Raw genomic sequence first — 10,246 nt, forward strand, 5'->3', positions numbered from 1 at the left:
CAGGCTCTGAGCTGTCTGTCAGCATAGCTCAGAACCTGATGCAGGGCTCAAACTTGTGAACTGCAAGATCATGACCTGAGTTGGACATTTAACCAATTGAGCCACTCAGGTGCCCTTATGGGCCCTGCTACCTTTTAGATCTTCCTCTGTAGTGGCAACTTTCCCAGGAGGCAGGCTCAAGTCTCATGAGGAAGAAGTACAGGTCATGCTATATGGTTAGATTGTGTTTATCATGGAAAATTAAGACATTGGATGCAGAGGCCCCAAACTGAATATAGTCAAAACCACAGTGGATGCCACTTCACTACACATTAGAATGGCTATTGCTAAAAAACAAAACAGAACAGAAAATAAATATGTTAGTGAGGACACGAAGAAATTGGGACCCTTGTGCACTATTGGTGAGAATGTGAAATGGTGCAGCCACTGTGGAAAACAGTATGGCAATTCCTCAAAAAATTAAACACAGAATTACCATATGATCTAGCAATTCTACTTCTGGCTATATAATCCAAAAGAAATGAAAGCAGAAATTCAAATAGATATTTAAATACCCATGTTTATAGCAGTCTTACTCATAGTAGCCAAAATATGGAAACAATTCAAGTATTCATCGACAGAGGAATGAACAAAATATGACATATATAATGGAATATTGTTCAGCCTTTAAAAGCAAAGAAATTTGGACACATGGTATAGTACAGAAGAAACTTGAAGATATTATGCTAAGTGAAATAAGCCAGTCATAAAGGGACTAATATTACATGATTACAATTATATGAGGTACTTAGAGTAGTCAAATTCATAGAGACAAAAGGTAGAATGGTGTTTTCCAGGGAAAGTAGGAGGAGGGAATAGAAAGTTAATGTTTAATGGGTACAGAGTTTCAGTGTGGGAAGATGAAAAAGGTCTGGAGATAGGTAGCGGTGATAATTGTAAAACAACATGGATGTATTTAATGTCGCTGAATGGTACACTTAAAAATGATCAAAATGATAAATTTCATGTTATGTCTGTTTTACCACAATTAAAATCTAAAAAAAGAAAAGAAAAGAAAAAATGGAATTTATCATTTTATAATCTGAAGACCAATTGGTCATAATTATTTTGGAGTGAACTCCCCACATCAGGTAAGACAAATTCTACAAAATGAGGGTTCCAAATAGTTTACAAGGGTCTCTTTTTTTTTTTTAAGTTTATTTATTTATTTTGAGAGAGAGTCCAAGTAGGGGAAGGGGCAGAGAGATAGAGAATTCCAAGCAGGGCTTGAACTCACAAACTGTGAGATCATGACCTGAGCTGAAGTTGGATGCTCAACTGACTGAGCCATCCAGGCGCCCCCGTTTACAGGGGTCTTAAGCTACAGTTACTCCCTCTCTGCCCCTTTGAAGTGCAAAAAGGACCCTCAACAAAACTTTACTGAGCAAGATATATTAATTATATATATTAATATGTAATTATATATATAATATAATTGACATATATTACTATATATGGTCCCTGCCCTCAAGAAGCTCCCAGAAGGGTGAAAAGACAGGCATATATGAACCAGCACCTGAAAGGCGATGTGACAGATATGATCATGGAGATGGAGATAAGTAGGTGCTCCAGGAAAAGAGGTGGGGAGGGGATGTGTGGTGGGCCTTCATAGAAAGCTATGAAGAGGGGCGCCTAGGTGGCTCAGTTGGTTAAGCGTCTGACTCTCAGTTTCAGCTCAGGTCATGATCTCATGGTTTCATGAGTTCGAGCCCCACGTTGGGCTCTGCGCTGGCAATGTGGAGCCTGCTTGAGATTCTCTCTCTCCCTCTCTCTCTGCCCCTCCCCTGCTCATACTGTCTCTGTGTCTCTCAAAATAAATAAATAAAGCTTAAAAAAAAAAAAAATATATATATATATATATATATATATATATATATATATATATATATAAAGAAGGCTACAAAGAGGAGGGATATTAAAGGTGGCCTTTAATGGACAGCAGTATATGGCAAGGAGGGAAGATGAAAGAGGATATTGCAGGAGGTATGGACAGGAAAGTTTGAGATCTCTGGAGAAGGGGCAACTTCTTTGGTGTAGCCAAAGCCACGGGTCATGTGGACAGAGATGAAGCTGGAAAAACAGGCCAGCAGACTAAGGTCATGGAGGCCACATGTGCCCTGCTAAGGCACTTTGGGCTTTATTCTTCAGGTTTGTTTGTTTATTATTTTATGAGATGTAAGAGTGGGAGAAGGACAAAAAGAATTGATGTGAAGGATTTTGAGGTAAAATCAGCAAAACATAGAAAGTTACAGGATTCAGAATTAGATTGCTTATTTTTAGTAGTATCATTTCAAACATTTTGGTCATTAAAACACATGTCATTTCCTAACCTTCATGTTTTTATAGAACTTCAGACTTGAAGTTTGTTTTCCTCACAGGTTCATAATGAGATTTATTTTGAATTTCAAAGGAAGGAACAGCCCCAATCCACTGCTGAAAATTAAATTACATGGAATATATCATAAAACATAGTAGTTCAGAGTAATCTGTATGACACTAGTTCTGCTTGTTCTTTAACAAAAGACTGTGTAAAGTACTATAGAGTTTGTTGTCTCAAACATTCCTTTATTTAGCCACTTCCATGCTGTGTTGTTTGTAGTGGGGACTAAACATGGTTCTTTTCACTGTAGGCTTAAGTGGGTGAATTCCAGTAGAATTGATTTCTTTTCTTTTTTTTTTTTCTTTTAATTTATTTATTTGTCCATTTTCATTGATAAATAATTGACATACTTCATTTGGGTAGGTTTTTTACAGCAGAGGGGTGATGGGATTCCATCTGGGTTGTAGAAAGATAACTCTGAGTAAAGTATAAAGGGTGGATAGGATGAGGGATGCTTATCTCATAAACTTCCAGGTGAACTTGCAGGACCTTGTAGCCCAGGCCAACTTTCTCTTGGACTTGAATGAATTAGTCAAATTGTCAGGATTAATCACTCGCTAAATGAACTTTGAGTGAAACATAGAGGGTGAAACTCTGTATCAACTGCAGTAAAATACAAATATTGCTGTTTTGAAAATGCCATTGCTCAGGGAAGAGAGTAAGGAGCACAAGAGGGAAGGGACAGATTATCTGGGACCCAAATAAGAACCACTACTGTCAGCCAAGAAATGACTCCAAGTTTCTCCAGTGGAAATTCTTCCACTGACTTTGAATTGTTAATTCACCCATATGTGGCAAACTCCAGGAAGTGACCTCGCTGAGCCTAGTTTGAGTGACCAAAATACCCAGGTGCCCATCTGGCTCTCCCAACACTGTGACAAGGCTCCAGGCCTCTTTGGGGTTGTAATCTGTGAGCAGTCAGACCACAACCCCAAGCAGACTTCTCCTAAACTGTCATGTTTACATCCATGCTGTTTAATATGGACAATGAACAGATGTACAGATCAATTAATAGATGTTTAAAAGCATTTACTCAGTCCCCACAGCAGTTTATGGAAAGTGCATTTAGAAAGCAATCGAGGTTATTGCTATTCTAAAGTGCTTGGGAATCTCAGATGAAAGGCCCTTGTAACTGGAAAGTATTTATAACTCAAGAAGAAACCCTCCACACCCATGTTATATAACACCAACACCATCTCCTGGCATGCCTGACCTGTCAGCCCATGCAGCATGTCTGTTTAAATTACACTGTAAATTCTATAGGGTGGAGACCTTGTTTTTATGGTTTGTAAAGCATCATGAATAACCATGGCACTCTGTAAATAAATAGAAGCCACATGAAACAAAGAAAAGAGATGTTATTCAATGGCCATGTCCCCACTGCATCCAGGAATTTGTCCCTTGCTCCAAAGTGCTCAGGGTAAGTGGATGCCATTCTAGGAAAGTGTCCTGTGGGATAGTGTCAGGATCCTCATTCCCCTTTAAAGGGCAGTATGATAGTGTTTTCCAGGAATTGTAATCACCTGCAGGGGCAGCCTACAAGAAGAGTCATTGATGTTGCCCTTGTTACCCAAAGAGGAAAGACCAGTGCACAGAGAGATTAAATGATTTGCACAAAGCCACAGAGCAAACCAGAGGTGAAGTGGAATCTTGTCCAAATTCAGTCCTCATCTCAGCCTGTTGTTCATCCCATTTCTGCAACAGAGTAGTAGCAACTATTCCTGAGAAGCTACATCATGGTTAAAATCCAGCAGTCAGGAAGCTGCTATGACTGAGGTCAGCACAATGCCCTCTTCAGATACAAAGCTGGTGACTGGACACCATATCTGTGTCTGGCTCTGTGAAGGCCTCAAAACACTCCTATCTCCCCAACCTTGCTTCTTCTCACTTTACCTTGAAAATCTAGTTACAGGACAGTCTTGGAAATCACATTTTCAGCTTTTTGACCTCTTGTTCTAGAGGGAAAGTAGAATGAAGGTTGATAGAGTCATCCATAGTTATTTACCACAAGCACCAAAGACAAGTTGTAGAGAAAGTGAAAACAAAGGATTTTTTTAAATATAGGCTATGTAGATGCCAATCAGCGTCGCCTTGCATTGTTAAGTCTCCATTTGCTTGTGTTTTGTACTTTCAACTAGATTGTAAGTCTTTGGAAGGTAAGGACTATGTCTTATGGTTGTTAGTACTTTCCATAGCACCCTTACATATCGTAGGAGCTGCATAAAATTTGTTGCTTGCTTTTTCATATGCCCAGAGAGGTGTGCAATGATCTTTGGGCCAGTAGGAAAGACACACAAAATAAGATAATTAGGTCAAAGCCTGTTTTAATAGGCTATAGTTTGCCTAGAGTACAAAGCTTAGAGCTATAGGACAAAGACTGACCAACAAAAACTTGGTATTCAAGTGCCAAAAGAGCACGAAGAGAATCAGTGTGTAAGATACAGCCCTGTAAGTTTGTTGGAAGAAGCACAGACCTGCTGAGGATAAGTTACTTGGCTTGCTCAGAGGCTGGGGCTAATTTCTCATGTGGTGCAGGTCAGGTTTGAAAGAAGAAAATACAAAAGGCAATAAAGAATATTCAAGAATCATAGCAAGGGAGAAACTGATGACTTCCTGCTTCCTTTCTCTCTTTATGTATAAATTATGACCCATGGCCTGCCTAGTTCAGAAGGGAGGGGACTGAAGATCTATTTATTTTAGATCTTTCTAAAGGGTTTGCTTTGAGAGTCTAAAATACTTAACTATGCTTTTGCTCAGGGCTTCATTTTATTAGTAGGAGCACTCACAGTAATTGAAGCTTTTAAATTTATGGTGGGGAGATAGTAAGTTGGAGATGAAACAAAAATCACACATTTTTGGATCTTTCATAACATGGGGAAAATCAATCACTGTTCTGGCTAGCAGCTCAGTCACTGGGGACAAAAGTAACAAACCTTCATAGGAACCAACCTGTGGAGGGTGATGAGAGTAGCGGTGATTTTAATTCTAAAGGGATAGTCTCAGAGGAGATGCCATTCATCGAAACTATATGAATTCTGATAATTTGAACATTAGAATAAGAAGATAAAATATTTTATCAATGTCATTAGTATGGTTGTAGGAAAATTTCTTCTTTTGATTCTCATCAAGTATTGTTATGATGGTGTTTATTCAATTAACAAATAGATGATTTATGTAAGGCACTGAGTGCAGTGTCTGGCATATAGTATGTGCTCAATGCATAGAAATTATCGTTTAACAAAAATTCCATTCCATAATTTAGAATACACATGAATTCTCTCTCCACCATTAGCACATAGTAGTGAGGTTTTACTGTACAAAATGATGTTCTGCAAGTCATTTCCTCATGGTAAGGAGTCTCATGTGGAGTAGACAGTAAGTCTAAGTTGTTGGGCTGCACAGACACTACTCAGTCACCTGGCTTCCAGCTCACTCTCTAAACTCTGTGATGAGAATAATTTTTATACTTTATAACCACCACAGAGTAAACATTGTAAGCTATCTGCTAATAATTTTAGAGAAATATTAATTTGATGTATAAACCATATATTTTTTTCAGGGACATATGTATTGTGTAACCCAAGCCATACACAAATTCTCTTCCCACCATTTGCCCACAGTGGTAAAGTTTTGATGTCCAGATTTATGCGTCCCCACCCTCAGCCCCAGGGAGCTGGGACTGACAGTCTGAGGAAGAGGAAAGGGCATCAGGGAGCCTGGGTTCGGGAAAACTTTCATCTCAAGGCCCAGGCACTGCTACAGGTCATCTTGTGAACCCATGAGCCCCTAGCCCACAGATGGCCTCCCTGCCTGTTATTCAATTTTTATAGTTTCCTTTGGAAAAGTCAGGTCTTCCTGAGAATGGAGTTAAAATGCAAGTCCCTCTGTAGAGATTGAATTAACCACACTGTATAGGAATGGGACCCAGAGTGGATGTCTGAATTTGGGATGGATGGGGGAAGAATGAGGGAAAACGGGAGAAAAAGTGGGGCAAGACTGAGGACAGCATCCCTTGGGAGGTAGGTTGGGAGATCCATCCACAGCAGCTTTGCCTGCTCCCCCATTTTCCTGAGAGCCAGCCTGTGCCCACGCTCCTCCAAGCAACAGGCTTAAAATGGGGAAGAGGCTGCCAACTTCTAGCAGCTTACTCTGTAAGTATACATTTAAGGAAGAAGAGAAGTATTTCCTTCTCATCTGACAGAACAGACTCACCTGAGGCAGCAGAATTCCTTCCCCAGGGGCCAAAAGACCAGATAAAACTCTATCACAAGTTGGATCGTGTCATATGTAACAAGTGTGGTCAGATATGAGCAGTGCCGTCTGTAGAACCTCATGCTCATAGCCAGCCCTCGGTCATGCCCACCTCTGATGCCAACCTACTCTAAAGCAGGTGTCCCGGAGGAGTTGTTAGTCAAGCAGGGAGGACATCTTTGCAATAATGCCTTCCAATGGGAGATACTGAGAGCAGGAGTGGCTTTTAAGATTTTACAATAATCCTTCTCCTCATTCACTGTCTAGACATAGGTGCACAAAGGGTTAACAGGCCTTGTAGGACTCGGCTGCCAAGTACACTTAATGCTCAGTCCAGCACTCCCGGTTTGTATTCTTGCGCTGCTGGAGTGGCCTGTTCATGGCATCTGGTTCCCTGGCAACAGCTTTCATTGGCTCAATCAAAGCCCTTTCTTCTTAAGAAAGCTCCTACTGAGACGCCCACCACCACCACTAATCACCATCTTAACTCAGGGTTTGGGATGCAGCTGGTATGAAAAATAGCATTTGTGGTTGTGAGAAGATAAAGCCATGGCTGGGTTGAATACACCTGCCTTGTGTGATCCTTGCACTGGTTTTCTACAGGATGGTTGGAAATCACCTGCTTTACCACTGGGAGAGAGAGAAAGTCTGAGCCAGAAAGTTTCCCAGAGCTGAAGTTCTTTGTTCGGCAGAAATCCATGAGCCTCTGTGATTCATGACTAGCTGTTTCCTGGGCTGATCTGTGATATAACTATAGGCTCTGTGCTCTGACAAGGGGCGTTGCTGAGCTGAGGGAGTTCAAACAACGAAATCCATATTGTGGAAGGCTTGTCCCCAGTCAGCCACAAGCTGGGGAAAGAAGTTTGCCTCCACTATAACCCGGGGAGTCTGGCGGCGACTCTGCCCACCCCAAGATGTCTCAGTAGCTTCAGAATAGCAGGAAAAAGTAGCCATTTGTGAAACATTTGGGGGAAAAAAGTTTATTAAATTCTTTAATAAAGATGGGCATTCTTAGAGGAAATTCTTTAGTCTTCTTGAGAGTTGCTTTGAGTTTTCTTGTTTTGTCTAGGGAATATATCAAGTGAAAGTACCGAAGTAGGGATGAGAAAGAAGGCAAGCTGTTCTCACTTTTGGTTTACCCATATCAATCCATTTAAATCATCTTATCTTGTTAAAAATCAAACCTTATCCCATGCACTTACACTCACTGAAATCTAAATACATAGCAGCATCATTCAGGAACTAAAAATGTTCAAACTTCAAGAATATTTACAAAAGATGTTGACTTTTGGCTGGCCATCCAGCCCTAGTATTTGTGCTGCCCTAACTTTATGGTTTCTCAAGAGAAAACAGTCATCCTGGTCATGGTGCTGAGATGTAACAGGACAGTTCACAATTCAGAGACAGTTAAGGTTTGTGCCTGCTCTGCTTGGGCAAGTGAAGGTCCTCTCCTGCTGCTGTGTGTGGATGAATGGCTCTCTGTATCTGCTGCCAGCTTGTCCACAGCTTAGCTGGGCAAGGGCTTTCAGTGGCACTACCTCACATGTTGTTAAAATATGTTAAGGAGGGCACTTATCAAAAACATCACACATTTGGGAGCTGTTTGGGGACCAGTCTTGTTCTATCTCCTATTAGATGTGTAATGGGAAAATTCCTACCCTCCCAGAACCTCAGTTTTCTCACCTGGAAAATGGGAATAATAGCACCTATCCTGTGGGGCTGTTGCACAAACTAGGAGAGATGATGTGCCAGTGCCCTCACCCCCACAGAATCTGCTTAAATTATTCTGAGCTAGGGCCCTGGTACTATGATTTTTAGGAGCTCTCCAGGTGAGTCTAATGTTCAGCCAGCATTGAGAACCATAGATGAAGCAAATGAAAGGTTATTTATTTTTTAGGCTGAGGAATTCCTTGAATATCAGGGATTCTTGGGGATGGAGATGAGGAGGTTAATATTTATAGAAACAAAATTCTTTTAATCCTTCCTCAGATCCAAGAGTCACAACAGATTACAATGGAGATGTAACCCAGTACTGTAAAAGAATTCTCTCCCCTTTGAGCCCCTTTCTGAAAAAAATTATTGAGCACCTTCTATATGAATGTTTTGATATAAGATGGTATAATTGGGATACATAAATAGTACAGTCCCTGGGCTCAGGAGGCTCACAGCCTAGCAAGAGAAAATAAGACATGCTCCAATAAGCCTATATGTTACTGGGCTTGGCATGATTAAATAGTAATACCCTGAGTTGCTTTTCCCCAGGGGGAGCTTGATGGTATAACACAAAAAATTTCAAGCTACCCTGAAATAAGGGATACATTTTCAGCTTCAGTTCTAAGCAGGAAGTGATTCTTATCCTTCCTAACAGAGGATCGCACACTCTGATTAAAGACCAAGAGAATTAAGACACAGAACACTTGGTGAGAGTGTTAAATTTTATGAAGTACCACACTGCCATTTTCATTAGTTAGCAGAACAGGCAGCAAGCATTGTAGGGCATATTTTAAGGAAGAAAATCACAACTTTTTGTGATTAGTAACAGGGTGGGGTGGCTTAAAACAATGTGGGACACTAGGTCTATAGATTCTAGAACCTGCAAGAAGATTCCAAGCTGAACCGCAAATGGTTCTTTGGCCATGCTATTGTAAGCTTTCACTAATCTCTCAGGGTGGAGAGAGAGGAGACTGGTGTCAGAACCCCTTGTATATTCTTTGGAGATAATTCCATATAAGAACATAGGGATGGCAAACAGGTTTTTTATTCGGTACTAAATCCAATCAGTTGGTAGTGGCTTCCTAGAACACTTGATTGAGAATAATTCTGCAGAGTTGTGGCCTAGCAAAAAGGAGTTCCATGGCTGATCAGTTATGTCTCCCATAGGCAATGGAGGGAGAGTGAATTGTGATGCATATACAGATCTTCCTCAACTTACAATGAGGTTAAGTCCCAATAGACTCATTGTAAGTTGAAAATTTTATAAGTTAAAAATGCAACTAACATATCTAACCTACTGAACATCACCAGTTGGCCCAGCCTACCTTAAACATGCTCAGAACACTTACATAAGCCTAAATCTGGGCAAAATCATCTAACACGAAGCCTATTTTACAATAAAGCATTGAATATCTCAAGAAATTTTATTGAATAATGAAATGGAAGTGAAAAAACAGAATGGTTGTATGGGTGGAGAATGGTGGTTGGCATATCAGTTGTTTACCCTCCTGATCATGGTCTGATGGGGAGCTACAGCTCGCTGCTGCCCAGACATCATGAGAGAATATCATACTGCATATCACCAGCCTGGGAAAAGATCAAAATTAAAAATTTTAAGCACACTTTCTGTTGAGTGTACCTTGTTTTCACATCATCATAAAGTTGAAACATTGAAGTTGAACCATTGTAAATTGAACCAGCAAATTGACGACCATTGGTACTGAGCTTTGCCAACTTAATATTTAAACTGTACAGAATTCTTATTACAGCGTTTGCATTTAGTCATTCTTAACAAATCATTTTGGCATCAACCTAAAGTCAAAAGTTGAAGAACTATTCCATTGTTATTATAGTAACCCTAGT

The sequence above is a fragment of the Panthera onca genome, chromosome C1 (assembly GCF_046562875.1).
Source record: "Panthera onca isolate mPanOnc1 chromosome C1, mPanOnc1 haplotype 2, whole genome shotgun sequence".
In the NCBI taxonomy this organism is placed as follows: Eukaryota; Metazoa; Chordata; class Mammalia; order Carnivora; family Felidae; genus Panthera; species Panthera onca.